The sequence below is a fragment of the Schistocerca gregaria genome, chromosome 2 (genome assembly GCF_023897955.1).
Source record: "Schistocerca gregaria isolate iqSchGreg1 chromosome 2, iqSchGreg1.2, whole genome shotgun sequence".
In the NCBI taxonomy this organism is placed as follows: Eukaryota; Metazoa; Arthropoda; class Insecta; order Orthoptera; family Acrididae; genus Schistocerca; species Schistocerca gregaria.
Window position 1 is genome coordinate 721,752,734 of NC_064921.1, and position 18,619 is coordinate 721,771,352.

Sequence of the window (18,619 nt, forward strand, 5' to 3'; positions counted from 1 at the left end):
TAAAACTGAAGTGATATCAGGTGTTCCCCAGGGAAGCGTCCTGGGACCTCTACTGTTCCTGATCTATATAAATGACCTGGGTGACAATCTGAGCAGTTCTCTTAGGTTGTTCGCAGATGATGCTGTAATTTACCGTCTAGTAAGGTCATCCGAAGACCAGTATCAGCTGCAAAGCGATTTAGAAAAGATTGCTGTATGGTGTGTCAGGTGGCAGTTGACGCTAAATAACGAAAAGTGTGAGATGATCCACATGAGTTCCAAAAGAAATCCGTTGGAATTCGATTACTCGATAAATAGTACAATTCTCAAGGCTGTCAATTCAACTAAGTACCTGGGTGTTAAAATTACAAACAACTTCAGTTGGAAGGACCACATAGATAATATTGTCGGGAAGGCAAGCCAAAGGTTGCGTTTCATTGGCAGGACACTTAGAAGATGCAACAAGTCCACTAAAGAGACAGCTTACACTACACTCGTTCGTCCTCTGTTAGAATATTGCTGCGCGGTGTGGGATCCTTACCAGGTGGGATTGACGGAGGACATCGAGAGGGTGCAAAGAAGGGCAGCTCGTTTTGTATTATCGCGTTATAGGGGAGAGAGTGTGGCAGATATGATACACGAGTTGGGATGGAAGTCATTACAGCATAGACGTTTTTCGTCGCGGCGAGACCTTTTTACGAAATTTCAGTCACCAACTTTCTCTTCCGAATGCGAAAATATTTTGTTGAGCCCAACCTACATAGGTAGGAATGATCATCAAAATAAAATAAGAGAAATCAGAGCTCGAACAGAAAGGTTTAGGTGTTCGTTTTTCCCGCTCGCTGTTCGGGAGTGGAATAGTAGAGAGATAGTATGATTGTGGTTCGATGAACCCTCTGCCAAGCACTTAAATGTGAATTGCAGAGTAGTCATGTAGATGTAGAAACCTAAGTCAGCTAAGGACATCACATACGTCCATGTCCGAGGCATTATTCGAACCTGCGACCGTAGCGGGCGCGTGGTTCCAGACTGAAGGGCCTAGACACGATCGGCCACACCGGCCAGCGCAGTCCGAGAACAGTCTCAGAGAAATGAAGGTGCTCACTTGCAGGCCAGTTTTATGTATAGTTAACAGTAGCAGACCTGTTACATGACGATGCTTTTTGCTTTACAAAATGTAAAGGTTCAAGAGAGACAGGCTTGACATTGTGAGTGATGATTTTTAAGACACTTTCGAATGATTTATCGAAATAGAAAAGATTCGATAACATCAGATGGTCCAAGACACGGCAAAACATCAATGAAATAGAAAAACAGTTATATGCTGCAGGGAAAGACGGGCAAAAACATGGTACGTTCAGGAACCCAGAGAGGATAACAACAATGGAAAATAAAGACAAAGTGCCGAGATTAAAAGGTACAGGGTGGCGCACGAAATGTGTTACCAGTTGATTCTTTCACAATTTACGACGCACATTAGATATCCCGCTGGGATCTCTACAGCAGTACCAGCAGAGCTTGGAAAAGCAATTGAGTCACGAAATGACGTGTAGTTCTCGATACTGCCGCTAGGAGACTAGTAAGCAGCAATGGCTGACAATGGAAGACTGACGACACAGCAACGATCGGCAGTTGTGTTACATTTCATGAAGCGAAAAGCTTTGTTGTGACTCAGAGGCGTTTTCGACAACACTTTAACACACCATGGGTCCATTGCAAGAAGACCATCCACAGGTTTTACGATACATTTAAACCGGAAGGAACAGTATAGGAAGTGAAGCGACCTTGGCCTAACCCGGTTTGTTCGTCAGAGAATATTGAAGCGGTACGAGCTGCTGTACAGGGAAGTCCCTGGAAATCGTGTAGAAAGGCAGCAGTGCAACTGGGAATATCCAGACGCTCCGTTCAACGCATTCTTAAAAGTGACCTCCATATGTACCCATACAAGATTACCTGTGCACAGAAGATCACTGAAGAACACAAGCAGCAGAGACTACTATTTGCTCAGTGGGAGGAGGATAGGGAAGAAACGCTCAACAACTTTTGGTTTTCAGACGAGGCGCTTTTTCATTTAGACAGTGTGGTTAACAAACAAAATGTACGCTTTTGGGCCACTGTAAACCCACAAGTGCTTCATGAACGATAACATTATGCTCCGAGAATTACAGCGTGGGCAGCAATTTCCAGTCACGGACTTATTGGACCCTTTTTCTTTGAAGAAACTGAACAGAGAGCGTTATTTGAGCATGCTTCGCAATAGCTTCATTCCACAGCTTCTTGCAACTGCCTAGCCCTTCAACACGCAATGGTTCATGCAAGATGGAGGAAGGCCACATGCTGCAAACACTGCGTTGGAGTTTTCACACTAGCACTTCAACATGCGGATCATTTCACTCAGGTTTCCTGGTCGCTTCAATGACTGACAAAATTGGCCTCCCAATAGTCCAGACCTCAATCCAAGTGACTTTTTTCTTTGGGAGTACCTAAAGGAAAAAATTTTCCGGAAACGTCCACGTGATTTAATGGAGCTCAGAAGACTTATTCTTCAAGCTTGCAGTGAAATTAAGGAAGACATGTGCCGTAGGATAATCACTAACTTCAGTGTTTGTTTGAAGGAAGTTAGGAAACGAAATGGTGGACATATTGAGCATGTGCTGAGTTAGAACAAATCTCCATGGACGACTCTTCATTGTAGTATATGTCCCTGCCAGTTGTATTGACAATAAAGTTACTATTTTAAAAAATGGTAACACATTTCGTGCGCCACACTGTATATACGCACATCAAAAAAAGTTTTACATCACCCCAGTTCCCAGAACTCCTCAAGATCGACGTTGATTTTGGATGTTGTATCACAGGCGCAGTCCCTTTGCTGTTCAGAGATATTATCTAACCCTTCCAAAGATGTAAACAACCATGCATGAGCAGCGCCTATTAGAAAGAGGGGGTCCGACAGCCGATCACTTCTAGTCATTCCACCAGAAAGAAGGTACACAGCTCGTGTTGTCTGTAGTTCAACCATGCCTAGATGGTCAGATCGCGATTCGATCGCATCCACACTGATACATTGTGCCAGGACTGGCTATCAACAAGGAAAGTGTCCAGGCGTCTCGGTGTGAAGCAATGCGATGTTTATCGGACATGGAGGAGATACAGAGAGACACGAACTGTCGACGACATTACTTGCTCAGGCCGCCCAAGGGCTACTATTGCAGTAGATGACCAACAACTACGGGTTATGGCTCAAAGGAACCCTGACAGCAACGCCACCAAGTTGAATGATGCTTTTCGTGCGGCCACGAGACGTCGTGTTACGCCTCAAACTGTGCGCAGTAGGCTGCATGATGCGCAACTTCACTACCGACGTCCATGGCGAGATCCATCTTTGCAACCATGACACCATGCAGCGTGGTGCAGATGGGCTCAACAGCATGCCGAATGGACCGCTTGGGATTGGCATCACGTTCTCTTCACTGACGAGTGTCGCATATGCCTTCAACCAGACAATCGTCGGAGGCGTGTTTGGAGGCAACCCATTCAGGATGAACGCCTTAGACTCACTTTCCAGCGAGTGGAGCAAGGTGGAGGTTCCCTGCTGTTTTGGGGTGGCATTATGTGGGGCCGACGAACGCCGCTGGTGGTCATAGAAGGCATCGTAACGGCTGTACGATAAGTGAATGCCATCCACCCACCGACAGTGCAACTATTTTTTCTTGCTCATCAATCGTCTGACTGGTTTCATGCGGCCCACTGGGAATTCCTCTCCTGTGTCAACCTCTTCATCTCATACTAGCAGCACTTGTAATCTATGTCCTCAATTGTTTGCTAGATGTATTCCAATTATAACATTCTGCGTGGTGTCTGTCGTTCTATGTCCGTGTCTCCCTACCACTTGGGACCTGTTCCTGGTAAGGAGAGACCAGACCACACATGACATGTAGAGTTCAGATGAGTTCAGTGAGACTAGCGATGATATAACCCAATTCTTAATGATTTCAGCATGAGCTCCACAGCACTCCCTGTAAAAGAATCTTAATACTAACTAAATTTAGTGGTAGGGGTTCAAGGCTTCCCTATTTTTAGTTAGCTGGTAAAATAACGTCAAAAAAGCAGTTAAGGCTACCATTGGAAATTTAAGAGGAAACGTTTTAATACAGGGTGATAAAAACCAATTGCGTTCAACAAAAATGTGAACGAATATTCCCTGAATGGGTTTCCATGGTCTACAATGGATCGAAGGATGAACTATGCCATATCACATCTATAATCTAGGTTTAAATTAAGTTTCACAAAAGAGAAAACTATCAAAAAGGTCTGCAGTGATCCTGAGTTATCTTTAATTCCATATCTAACTTGTCGTAAATTACAGTGGCTTATGTGGCTTCTCAATAATTATATAACAGAAAAATCATGGTATTTCAGATTTTAACTTACGTAGCAAATGTGAATACCATGAGCTTTAATTGACGATCCACACTAGTATTACGTAAAAAGGGGATGTAACAGAGGAGACTTATGTAGTTCTGAGTGAAGCTTTATGCACTCAAAAGTGTGGCGTCGCTTGCGTTCATTACCTTGTTGATGTTCGTCAGGGGGTGGCGGCCGGCGCAGCTCCATCCAGCTCACCGTCTCGGAAGCAACTCTCCCCTAACTTCTCCTTACTACAATTTACTGAAGTTGGTTTAAAAAAAAAACTATCTGGCTGTGTTTTCATCTGACCAATATGGGTCTCAATGTTAACCTTAAGCTCCGCCTACAAAAATTCTGTCTGTCCAATGAGAAACGTTATACTTTTTGTGGTGGAACAATGTTTTTAAAGTTTGCAACGTAACAGAGAAGCGAAAAAGTATCACGCTAAAACTTGCGGCAGGTGTGGCCCTTTTCGTGTTATTGTAAGACCTATACTGTTTTTCTGGAGGGCTCCATCTTTTAACATGGGCTGGGGGGGGGGGGGGCGGTCCTGGCAGTTACTTTTCGTGGTGGGGCAATGTTTTTAACGTTTGCAACGTAACAGAGAGGCGAAAAAGTCTCACGCAAAAACTTGAGGCTGGTGTGGCCCTTTTAGCGTTATTGTAAGATCTACACTGTTCTTCTGGAGGGCTCTATCTTTTAAAATGGGCTGGGGGTGGTCCTGGCGGTTACCTGGCGACGTGGGTGTCGGTCCCTTATTGTAAGGCCTTCTAGCTTAACACGGTTCTGCTCTCGGCTTCTATTCCCGTTTCTCCCCTAGGAACTGCGTCTGTCACACGGTGGGAAGGTGTGACATGCATTTAGGCATTCTTGTGTTTGTCTGTGGTATTCCATTTGCTCCCTCGTTACTCGTATTACTTTGGTTAATTTAATGTCACGATTCATTCGGAGCTATGTAACATACTACTGGATTTGCCTATCATGTCTGGACGGTGTTGGATGTGCCTGACACCTTACATATCACCATCCTTCGAACTTCATTTTTGCAGTGAATTTAGGCAATGATTGAATCATTGTCGAAGTCAGTCAAAACTTATTCCTTTATCTAAATTTTGTTGCCTACTGTTCAGCCACGTTATTCTGGTTCTATGCTAGTTTATATTACTAATTTATATTTTTATGTTCTTCCAAATTATTCTCAATAATATGTTTATATTGACAAGAGAAGAATATTTTTATTCTATTATAATTATTTTTTTAATTATTTTTGTTTCTTTATTTAAGTGTGAAATTTGTTTTTTAATAAGTTTGTTATCGAAAATGAGGAGTCTTTCACATCGATTTTCTAAGAAATATTTTTTTTTACAAACTTAGTAATTAAGTAAAATCTATTTCTAACACATTTTCTAAACATCATGTACAAGTAAAATGTTGTTTCTAGACACTCATTTCAACATTACACTAACAAATAAGAATTATTTCCAAGAATTGCATTGACAAAGAAATATATATACACAAGTATTGAGATATTATCTTAACAAATGGTACAAATGTTAGAAAATAGGGAAAACATCCAACAAGATAATTTTTTAGTCTTTGTTTTTATAAGGAGAAAATAAGTAAAATATAGTTATTCTTTTATTTTTATGAGGAGAAATTAAGTTGCATATAGTTTTAGTGTTTATTTTGCCTTACTTTTGTTCTTTATATACTGTCCATTTCAGAACTAATGGCATATTTTTATCGATAGTCTATTTTTTACTTAAGTCCATACTCAATGACTGTTATTTTGTAGTTTATTAGCTGTCTGGTGTGCTTAACTTATTTAGTTTTTCACACGTTTCTTTTGCACAATTCCTGCATCACATAATTTGATTTCACATGTTCACACAGTCCTATGAATGTTTAAGCATGAGGTTGGTGAATGTTTTTGCACGAAGGTGATGGACTTGAGCAAGATGGATGTGGGCAAGTATTTGATGTACAGCTTCATTCGTTATTCCTTGTTGGCTTTGCAAGTGTGTGTTGATGCTGTGGAGGTCCCACAATGGAATGGAGCTGTGAGGGCAGAATATCGTGGTTTACTGGCTTTGTATGCGTGAAAGTCATCGTTATGTGTCGCTGAAATCGGTCGTTTTTTGTAGTAATACTTCGCAGACGACTAGTTTACAATAGGATAGGGATTTGTGAAGGTATGTCGTATATTCTTCACCCATCTTCTTTTTTTGTCTCAATCTTGCGAATCTTCAACTTCTGTTCTTCCTGCTTTTTCTCTGCTTCTTACTTGATTCTTGGTTCTTCTCTGGGCAGGATATGGAAATATTTATTGATAACTAGTCGCTTTCAAGTTCTCCTCTTAGTAACAGTTTGATAAATTGTTTGGACGTGTCATTTTTACTTTGTGGAAGTTTTCTTCAGTTTCGTGCATCAGTGTGCTGTTTAATAGCAGTATTGTTACTTTAACACATATTTTTTTGCCAGTGGTGGCTTGCCCAAGCGGTCTTCTCATTGAACCATTTTTTGCTCGCTCTGATGAGTTGGGGTGTCCCAAGACCCTCTTGACCTTCTGTGTTCTGTCACAGCAGGGTTCCGCTTAGCGGGTAGATTTACTGCCCACATCAGATACAAGGGCCCTCTGTTGGTCTCGCTGTCCTTTCCCTTCTCTCGACGCTTCTGCCTTGTAGGAATCGTGTCTTGCTAATTACGTCGTTTTCTTTCTCGATACTTCTTGTGTTGCAACTTGTGGATCATTGCATCTGGTCTTTTCTGGAGATTTTACAATGGTTCTTACAGAAAGTTTTACTTATAATCATCTAACGTATGTCTAGTACTTACGTTGCACTATGCCTTCTTAAAAAAGCTTTACAAATTTCAGTGCCCTTTCCATGTTACAATTCTAAGATATTTTTAGTCTTAACTTCTACAAGAATCCTCAAATTGTTTTTATTTTATTTTTGTGTAGTGTCATGGTGAATAGCATTTTTGTATTTCATGCTGTTAGACTATCTACATTTTATCCCTTCACCTTAATCTATGGTACTATTGGTGTTATTTTTGTTTTGTATTTATTGAAACTACTATCTTTTTCCTACCTTCCTCTCTCTTCATTCTTCTTCCTCCTGACGATCTTATCTGCAACATAATCTTGAAATATTGTGCTGATTATGTACCAGTAATAATATTAATCTTCAAACTTTTTGATATGGCTCACATGGTGAAGTCCTAAGGTTGTGCCTGTTTTTGGGTTCATTAGTTCCCAACATTATCATGAACAATTCGGCTGATTATGACAGGTCCTTTTTATGCAATGGAAAACTTATTTCTTTTGTGTTTCTGACTGCTGGATAGATGATGTGTTTTTACAAATACTTTCTGGCCTACTGAGAATGTTATTTTAATTGCTGTTCTATCTCCTCTTTCTTTTCTTTTAATGCCTGCCTTTCGGATGTTGGAGAGTGTTGACTTGTTTGTGTTGTCTATGTGGTGCAATAGGAAATCTAACATTTTCTCTTGTTATTTTTTGAGGTAGCAGTGTAGTGCTATGTGGCATTTCATTTATTACTTCATGAAAATCTTTAAGGTGTATAACCCAAGTGTTGTGTCTTTTGCTGCATATAATCGGCATAAAGTGCCTATGTCCTTCATAGTTCGTTCTGCTGGATTTAGACTAGGTTTGTACTTAGATATGTAGACTGATTTTATTTTGTGTTGTTTTATCTTGTTCTGCCATTGAACTGATTTTTATTATGGGCCATTATCCGAAATTATTCGTTCCACTTGACCTATTTGTCTGAGAAAATCTTGTATAAATTCCTGTTGCCCGTTTTAATATTGTTAAGGTAACATATTTAGAAGTAAGTTCCAAAATGACAAATATGAAAATATATCCTTTTTTTGCGTGGGAGGGGCCCTATCAAATCTGTTGCAGCTATTTGTTTTAATTTTTAGAGATTAGTGGAAACATAGGTGGTTTGGTTTGGAAAGTGACGTGTTTAGGCCTCATAATTTTTTTGCATTTGACTAATAGTGTTCTAGTTCGTCTTTCCATATTAGGAAAATGGCTTGTTTGTTTTATTTTTAAAAAGCATTTTGTTGTGGTTGGCAGGAGAGCCAACATCGTGTTACTAGAGGAGGCCGAAAGGCACACGATTTAGCTCACGCAGGCTGGCGTGAGGTCTGGAACAGGACAATGAAATTAGAGTTTAGAAAAACAGATGTAGCTGGTGGAATACGTAACTTTAATCCATTAATGACGAACGTCAGTCTTGACGGTACATGATTTACAATGTCAATAGTAACTGATAATGGCGCCTTGCTAGGTCGTAGCAAATGATGTAGCTGAAGGCTATGCTAAACTATAGTCTCGGCAAATAAGAACGTAAGTACGCAGTGAACTATCGCTAGCAAAGTCGATTGTACACCTGGCGAGTGCTAGAAAGTCTCTCTAGACCTGCCGTGTGGCGGTGCTCGGTCTGCAATCACTGATAGTGGCGACACCTGGGTCCGACGATACTATGGACCGCGGCCGATTTAAAGGCTACCACCTAGCAAGTGTGGTGTCTGGCGGTGACACCACACATTTCTTTGGTCCAAAGTGGCCATTACGTAAATATGTATGCCGTATGTACTTATTAATTAGTTCATCTGGGATATAAATTAACCATTCATTCGTTGCAACATTTCGTCTAAAAATAAAACATTGTTTTTTTACGAAATAGTGCTGCCGAATGTCTGGAAAATCCTTACTTCTCCACTTCTGTTTGATTCCTAGTATTGCGGGATCCTTGTCCTGTTCTTTGCCTATGTTTTCAATGCTGTCGTAATGTAGTTTTCGAAATGTACTTGTTTCATATAGTACATTGTAAACTGGTCTTCTGCTGCTTCCAAACCTATGTTATTGGATGCACCCTGTGGACATCGTGATAAAGCATCTGCTAATACATTCGCTGGTCCTGGTATGTGTGTAATAGTGAAGCCAAATTCCTGTAGTATTAACATCCATGTGGCTAACCTCCCATGAGTTAGTTTGGCGGATAGCAGAAATTCTAATGCTTTGTGGTCAGTGTATACTTTTGTTTTCCTTCCGAATAGGACGTATAGAAAACGTTGGAAGCCCCATACAATGGCCAATGCTTACAGCTCCGTGACTCAGTTTTTCTCGCATTTTGTGAGTACACGACTGGCAAATGCAATTGTTCTATATGATCTTAGCCCTGCCTGTTAGTATTCTTGGAATAAAACAACTCCTAAACCTGTTTTCGCGCTATCAGTGGCCATACAAAAGTTCTGTGTTAGATCAGGATGTGCTAAAATCGGTGCTGTTGTTAGTGCGTTTTTCACTTTTAAAAATTCTTCATTGGCTTGTTGATCCCACACCCATGGCGTGTTTTTTCCAGTCAATGCACATAGGCGTGGTGTTGCGAGGGAGTCGATCTAAATAATTTTTTTATAGAATCCGGTGAGACCTAGAAATCCTATGAGAGTTTTCTGATTATATGGAGTACAGAATTCTTTGATTGCCGTTAGTTTTTCTGGGTCAGGCATTACCCCTTTCTCTAAAATCATGTGTCCTAAAAATTTGACCTCTCGCCTTCCAAATTTGTATTTTGTTATATTTACTGTGACCCTATGCTCTTTGATGATCTGTAAAAACTGATTTAATGTGTCGTTGTGATGTTCGCAAGAGGGTTATGCTATAATCACATCATCAACATAACAAGTAATTTTTTGTAAAAATTCAGGACTGAGTATAGTATTAAATCCCCTAATAAATGCTGCCGATGATATGTTTAAACCAAATGGCAATCGTTTAAACTGGTAACATATACCGAATACGATAAATGCTGTAAGTTTTCTACATTCTGGGGCCAATTCTATTTGCCAGAAACTTCTCCATAAATCAATTGATGAAAATATCTTAGCACCATGAAAGGTTAGTATCAATTCCTCTAATTTTTGTGGGCGATTTGTCTCAGTGATTATGATTGTGTTGATCTGTCGGGAATCAAGCACTAACCTGATGCTACCATCTCGTTTCTGTGCAATATGGAGCGGGCTGTTATATGTGGAGGTAGCTGGTTCAATAATATCATCATCTAACGTTTTAGACATCTCCTGGAATACTTTATTCCTGTAGTTTAATGGGATTGCATAGGGTGGTACTCTAAATGGTTTGTACTGTTTTACTTCAAACTTGAGCTGAAAGTGTTTAATACTGCCAGTCTTAGGTAAAAATACCTGTGCTTTATCTCGTAAAATACCCTATAATTCTCTTTTACTGTGTTCTGAAACACCTTGAACTTCTTGCAATTTTTCGTCGATTTCTTTATGGACTTCTAACATCAGTTGAGGCGATTCCCCCTTTTGTGCATACCATTCTAATTCTTCATCCTCTATATCTCGCATCATTCTTAATTGCTTGTTTATAACTGGTATTTCTTCTAATTTTAGCTTTTGCTCAAAGATAAGCGTGACATTCCCGAATGTTACTCTACCTTTCCCCATATCTATTATCGCTCGTCTCTCATTTCAAAAATCTGCACCTATAATCAAATCTACAGTTAGTTTAGGTATAATCACGAAGTTGGCTTCGATCTTTTGACCTTGACACGAAAGAGTTAACCTTGTTTGTCTCGTAACTTCCGCAGCATTGTTTCTAATAGGACCTCTTATTTTACTCTTACGTGTTTTCAGAACTGGCAATTCCTCATTGGCATTACACTGCATGAATAAATTTTCTGAGATCGCTGTCTGTTCACTTCCGCTATCAATTATAATATTGACTGGGATATGCTTTACCCTGGCCTTCACAGTTGGTTGAATTTGAAAGGGTTCGTTCTGTTCTTCTTCTTCTTGCAATAACGAATCCTCCACTGAATCATACATGAGTCTTTTCAGGAATTTCCCTTGTGAATTCGAACTTTCTGTAGGATAAGCTTCGACTGCTACTTCTCCCTCTTTTATTTTTTCTTCTCTATTTCTTCCTTCATTTACGCTTTCTTCAACATCCTCCACTTTTTCCTCATCCTCGCCTATCTTCTTCTTCGTCGCTACTTCCACATAATCGCATCTAAATGCTCTAGTTATCGCTTCATAACTTTCTTATTATATACGTTGGGTTGTGTGCCCACTCGTAACTTATTTTCCACTATTGTCGACTGCGCATTATGCTCATTGAATTCGCTTTCCCTGGTTTCCATCTTAAATAGCTCTGCAATACTCATTACTTCGTCCTTTCCTCCTACATTCGTTGTGCATGCCTCTGGTAATTCATCTTCCTCGTTAGTATTCTCCCACTTAATTTCGTCCCAACACGATATTGTTATTTTCTTGTCTTCGTTTTCATCTGGTCCCTGCGGATTTGCTTCTTCCTTCCTCTCTTCTCGTGATAAGATTTTTACTTCTCTGTTCAAGGTGCTGCAATTGTCCTGGGTCGGTGCGTCAATCTCTTTGGCATGGGCGCTTAGCTGTCAATTCGAACGCTTATCGGGCTTTGGTGATCTTACCTCCACATCTTCCATCTGTATTCGCTTTTCTTGTTCAGCTTGTTGATAGTGGTTTCCTTGTTGATAATTTGTCGCTCTATTTGCTCTCCAGTACCCGTTCCAGTGGTCGTTATTCCCTCTGTGATAGTTGTTGCCGTTCCTGGGTGAATTATAGTTATTGCCATATTCTCTTCTAAATCCATAACCGGTTCTTTGTTGAAATCTATTGTCGTTTCTTGGTGTGAAGTTATCACATGGTTCGTAATTATTGTTTCTTCGTACTGTGTCTCCTGGATTCCACTGCTTCTTGTTTTCGTTTTCTCGTGCGCTTCGTCTTTTTCTTGCGTCATCTTCCGAAAATATGAACTCTAGCTACCTTATAATACCTTTAAATTCTTCGACGTCATTGCCTCCGCGACCTACTAATGATTGCTGGTATTTCAATGGTAGCTTCATCGTGCATAATTTAGTCAACTCTCCGTCACTGTATGGTACATCTAAGCATTGCTTTTTCTTTGCATTAATTCAAAAAATCTTCACGGGACTCTTTACTCCTGAATTTTCAAAATATGGGTTCTGTAATAATTCGTACTTCACTCAGTTTTGTACTTCGCTGGAGCAATATCGTGAGAGAAACTTCTCTCTGAAATCTTCTTACGATCGGCATGTCGCTGCTACATTTTGCATGGTTTCTGCAACTGTTCCTGACATGTTTGCAGATATAAAGTCTAATTTGTGTGCTAGTGTCCAGTGTTCTGGTAATCCTACTCGGAATTGATCAATAAAAGTTCGTGGATGTAATGAGTTTCCTTCTCGAAAGTGTTGAAATTTTCTGACTGTGAGGAAATGATCGTTGTTGTACTTCGTCACAGTTCCATATGAAATTCGAGATTCTTCGCCACTTTCGTTTCTCATCATTTCTCCCGTCGTTCTTTCCGGTTGTGGTAGGTCCATTGAATATTGTCCACTGTAACTTTCGCGTACCCGCGGTGCAGGCTGTCTGATTTCACGTATGTTACTTTCCGCCTGTGATTGGAATGGAAAATGCATGATATCTTCGTTAATTGCTTGTTACAGATACGGATGTGCTTGCAGACTCAGTGCTTGTTAGATCTTGTTCACTACGCTCTTCAATGGTTTGCAACAACCCTGTTCATAATTTCTGAAATTGTTGCTTCGTTCGCGCTTCTATGTTGACTGTGCGGTTATCATATCTTTTCAGCACTGCTTTTGTGATACGTTTGTGTAGCACACTGTTTTCAACAATTTCATGCGCTGTACCTGCTGCTTGTCTAGTAATTACGTTTATCTGTTTCTCTAGTTTCTTGACTTCTCCCTGGGTGTTGTTACGTAATGTTTTGATCTCGTCCTGAGTGTCATTACGCTATGTTTGTACGTCTGCTTGTACTTTGTCAATGTCTGTTCTCAATTGATTGTGACCTTTTATAAGTTTCCTATCACTTTTCGAGATTATTTTGCCTCGTCTTCAATATGACTTAGGTGTAACTGAATTTTATTGTTTCGTTCTTTAATCTCACGAATTTGTCTCGTGGTTTCTGCAATTTGTTTCGTCGTTTCTGCATTCTGAATTTTAATTTTGTTCACAATTTCTTTATTTTGTCGTGTCATGGTTTCCGTCAATAATTGTAATAATTCTGCCAGATTGGTGGGTCCTACTGCGTTTACTTCCGACGTCCTATGCTCTGTGTTTTCGCTCGAATTCCTTGTACTCTGTGGTGAGGGACCTCTGATTACTTGTACTATGGGTTCTACGTATTCAAGACCTAATTTAGAATCCTCATCGCCTGTCTCTCTACATTCTTGCTCCTCTGTCGTATGCTGACCTACGTTTTCCGTGCCATGGCGAACATTATCCTCGTTATGGTGCGTTATCTGTCCCACTTCTCGCGACTCTGCATCGTATGTTGCACTGTCCTCTATTCTCCATCCATCTTCATGTTGGGTCTTTACCTCAATTCGGTCAAGGTCTCGATCTGCCATTGCTAATCTTTCCGATACCCCTCTCACGTGTTTCATAAACTTTTTGCACACACGACTTGACAATCCATTCACTTACTTGTTGGGTCAGAACCAACTTGTCAACTATGTATCCGCCACCTGTGCGCTTGCATTGGAGAGAAAACTTAATTCTAACAATATTAAAATTCATAACTTAATTATGCTATTGTCTCTGCTAGAATGTTCCACTTTCTATTGAATACTTTTACTATCTATCGCTGCAGCTACTGTTTTAGACTATGTATAACATTAGGAAAAAAAAAATGTTACAAAAATTTTTCAGCAAGATATTTTTCTGACCTAGTTAGGCATGTGGTCGACCTGTCAGGGTGGCCATTCTCTAACATTCTACGTGGTATCTGTCGTTCTATGCCATGTCTCCCTACCACTTTCGCACAACGACACTCTGAGCGTGTTTCTTTTTAGGGAATTGACTAGTTTGAACCTGGGACCTATTGCTGGTAAGAAGACGCCAGACCACACGTGACATGTAGATTTCAGAAGAGTTCAGTGAGACTAGCGACGTTATAACCAATACTTAATGATTTCAGCATCAGCTCCGCTGCACTCCCTGTAAAAGAATCTTAATACTAACTAAATTTAGTGGAAGGGATTCAAGGATTTCCTATTTTTAGTTAGATGGTAAAATAACGTCGGAAAAGCTGTCAAGTTTACCATCGGAAATTTTATTCTACTCACAAAACATTGTTTATAAATTGCACTATTGGTAAAAGGAAATGTTTTAATACAGGATGATAAAAACCAATTGCGTTCAACAAAAATGTGAACGAATATTCCCTGAATGGGTTTCCAAGTTCTACAATGGATCGAAGGATGACCTATGCCATATCACATCTATAATCTAGGTTTAAATTAAGTTTCACAAAAGAAAAAACTATCAAAATGGTCTACAGTGACCCTCAATTATCTTTAATTAACTTATCTAACTTGTCGTAAATTACAGTGGCTTATGTGGCTTCTCAATAATTATGTAACAGAAAAATCATCACGTTTCAGATTTTAACTTACGTAGCAAATGTGAATACCACGAGTTTTAACTGACGATCGACACTAGTATTGGTCTCGCGGTTCTAGGCGAGCAGTCCGGAACCGTGCGACCGCTACGGTCGCAGGTCCGAATCCTGCCTCGGGCATGGATGTTTGTGATGTCCTTAGGTTAGTTAGGTTTAAGTAGTTCTAAGTTCTATGGGACTGATGACCACAGCAGTTGAGTCCCATAGTGCTCAGAGCCATTTGAAACATTTTTGACACTAGTATTACGTAACAAGGGGATGTATCAGATGAGACTTCTGCAGTTATAAGTGAAGCTTAATGCACTCAAAAGTGCGGCATCGCGTGTGTTCATTACCTTGTCGGTGTTCGTCAGGGGGCAGCGGCCGGCGCAGCTCCATCCAGCTCGCCGTCTAAGAAGCAACTCTCTCCTAACTTCCCCTTACTACAATTTACCGAAGTTGGTTTAAAAAAAAACTATCTGGCTGTGTTTTCATCTGACTAATCAGGGTCTCAATGTTAACCTTAAACTCCGCCTACAAAAATTATGTCTGTCCAGTGAGAAACGTTATACTTCTCGTGGTGGAGCAATGTTTTTAAAGTTTGCAACGTAATGGAGATGCGAAAACTTGCGGCTGGTGTGGCCCTTTTAGTGTTATTGTAAGATCTACACTGTTCTTCTGGATGGCTATATCTTATAACATGGGCTGGGGGTGGTCCTGGCGGTTACCTGGCGACTTGGGTGTCCGTCCCTTATCATAGGGCCTTGTAGCTTAACACGGTTCTACTCTCGGCTTCTGTTCTCGATTCGCCCCTCGGAAGTGCGTCTGTCACACGGTGGGAAGGTATGACATGCATTTAGGCATTCTTGTGTTAGTCTGTGGTATTTCATTTGCTCCCTCGTTACTCATATTACTTTGGTTAATTTAATGTCACGATTTATTCGGAGCTATGTGACATACTACTGCATTTGCTTATCATATCAGGGTTTTCATGGAAAGTTTTGGATTTGCCTGACACCTGACACAATCTCTGTCTTCCTCTAGAGTTTTGCCCTCTACAGATCGCTCTAGTACAATGGAAATCATTCCCTCGTGTCTTAACAGATGTCCTATCTTCTTGTTCTTTCTTCTTATCAGTGTTTTCGTCAAGTTCCTTTCCAATTCTGCGCAGAACCTCCTCATTCCTTACCTTATCATCCCAACTAATTTTCAACGTTCGTCTATAGCACCTTATCTCAAATGCTTCGATTCTCTGCTGATCCGCTTTTCTCACAGTTCACGTTCACTACCACACAATGCTGTACTCCAGACGTACATTCTCAGAAATTTCTTTTACAAATTAAATCCGATATTTGATGTTAGTACACTTCTCTTGGCCAGGAATTCCCTTTTAGCCATTGCTTGTTGCTTCTGACGTCCACCTTGCTCTGTGCGTCATTGGGTATTTTACTGCCTAGGTAGTTGAATTCCTTAACATTATCTGCTTCATGACCATGAATTCTGGTGTTACGTTTCTCGCTGTTCTCATTTCTACTACTTCTCATTACCTTCGTCTTTCTTCGATTTGCTCTCAGTCCATACTCTGTACTCATTAAACTGTTCATTCCGTTCAGCAGATCATGTAATTTCTTCAATTTCACTTAAGTTAGCGATATCATCTGTGAATCGTATCATTGATATCCTTTCACCATGAATTTTTATTTCACTCCTGGACCTTCCTTTTATTTCCATCACTGCTTCCTTGATGTACAGATTGAATAGTAGGAGCAAAAAGGCTACATCCTCTTGTTACTCCCTCTTTAATACGAGCAGTTTGCTCTTCGTCGTTCTGTCTTATTATTCCCTCTTGGCTATTGTACATATTGTATATGAGCTATCTCTCCTTATAGCATTACCCCCTCCCACCCCAATTTTTCTCAGAATTTCGAACATCTTGCAGCATTTTACATTGACGAACGCTGTTTCCAGGTCAAAAAGTCCTACGATCGTATATTGATTTTTCCTTAGTCTTGCTTCAATTATTAACCGCAACAACAGAATTGCCTCTCTGGTGACTTTACCTTTTCTGAAGCCAAACTGACCGTCTTCTAGCGCATCCTCAACTTTCTTTTCCATTCTTCTGTATATTATTCTTGTAAGCAACTTGGATTCATGAGCTGTGAAGCTGATTGTGCGATGATTCACGCACTTGTCAGCTCTTGCCCTCTTCGGAATTGTGTGGATGATGCTTTTCCGAAAGTCAGATGGTATGTCGCCAGACTCAAACATTCTACACATCAACGTGAATGGCCGCTTTATTGCCACTTCCCCCAATTATTTTAGAAATTCTGATGGAATGTTATTGATCCCTTCTGCTTTACTTAATCATATGTCCTCCAAAGAATTCTGATTCTAATACTGGGTACCCCATCCTTTCTAAATCGACTCCTGTTTCTTCTCCTGTGACATCCGACAAATTTTCTCCCTCACAGAGACTTTCAATGTATTCTTTCAACCTTTCCGATCTCTGCTCTGCATTTAACAGTGGAATTTAAGTTGCAATCTTAATGTTGTCACCCTTGCTTTTAATCTTCCAGAAGGTTGTTTTGACTTTCCTGTATGCTGAGTCTGTCCTTCCGACAATCATTTCTTTTTCGATGTCTTCAAATTTTCCCTGCAGCCATTTCGTCTTAGCTTCGCTGCATTTCCTATTTATTTCAGTCCTCAGCGACATGTATTTCTGTATTCCTGAGTTTCCTGGAACATTTTTTACTTCCTCATTTCGACGATGAATGAAGTATATCTTCTGTTGCTCATGGTTTCTTCGCAGTTACCTTCTTTGTAGCTATGTTTTCCTTCCTAACTTCTGTTTGGCCCTTTTTAGATATGTCCATTCCTCTTCAACTGTACTGCCTACTGAACTATTCCTTAATGCTGTATCTACAGTCTTAGAGAACTTCAACCGCATCTCGTCTTTCCTTGGTATTTCCGTATCCCACTTCTTTGCGTATTGATTTTTCGTGACTAATGTCTTAAGCTTCAATCTACTCTGCATCATAACTATACTCTGATCTGAGTGTATATCTGCTCTTGGGTACGCCTTGCAATCTTCATCTTCAGCTTGCGACGTCGGCATGTGTACCTAAAGTATCATTATCGGTGTTGATTTGCCGTCGATTCTGATAAGAACTACCCTGTCACTGAACAGTTCACAGTAACACACCCTCTGCCCTACGTTGCTATTCATAACGAATACTACTCCCGTGATACCTACCATTTTTTGCATCTGTTGATATTACCCTATACACATCTGACCAGAAATCCATGTCTTCTTTCCACTTCACTTCACTGACCCCTACTACATCTAGATTGAGGCTTGGCTTTTCCCTTTTCAGATTTTCTAATTTCACTACCGCGTTCAAGCTTCTGACATTTCACGCCCTGACTCATAGACGTTATCATTTCGTTGATTGTTCAATCTTTTTCTCATGGTAACCCCCACCCCTCCCTTGGCAGTCCCCTCCCGGAAATCCGAATAGGGAACTATTCCGGAATCTTTTGACAATGGAGAGATCATCATGACACTTCTTCGATTACAGGCCACATGTCCTGTGGATACACGTTACGTGTCTTTAATTCAGTGGTTTCCATTGCCTTTTGCATCCTCATGCTGCTGATCATTGCTGATTCTTCCGCCGTTAGGGGCAGTTTCCCACCGTTAGGACAAGGGAGTGC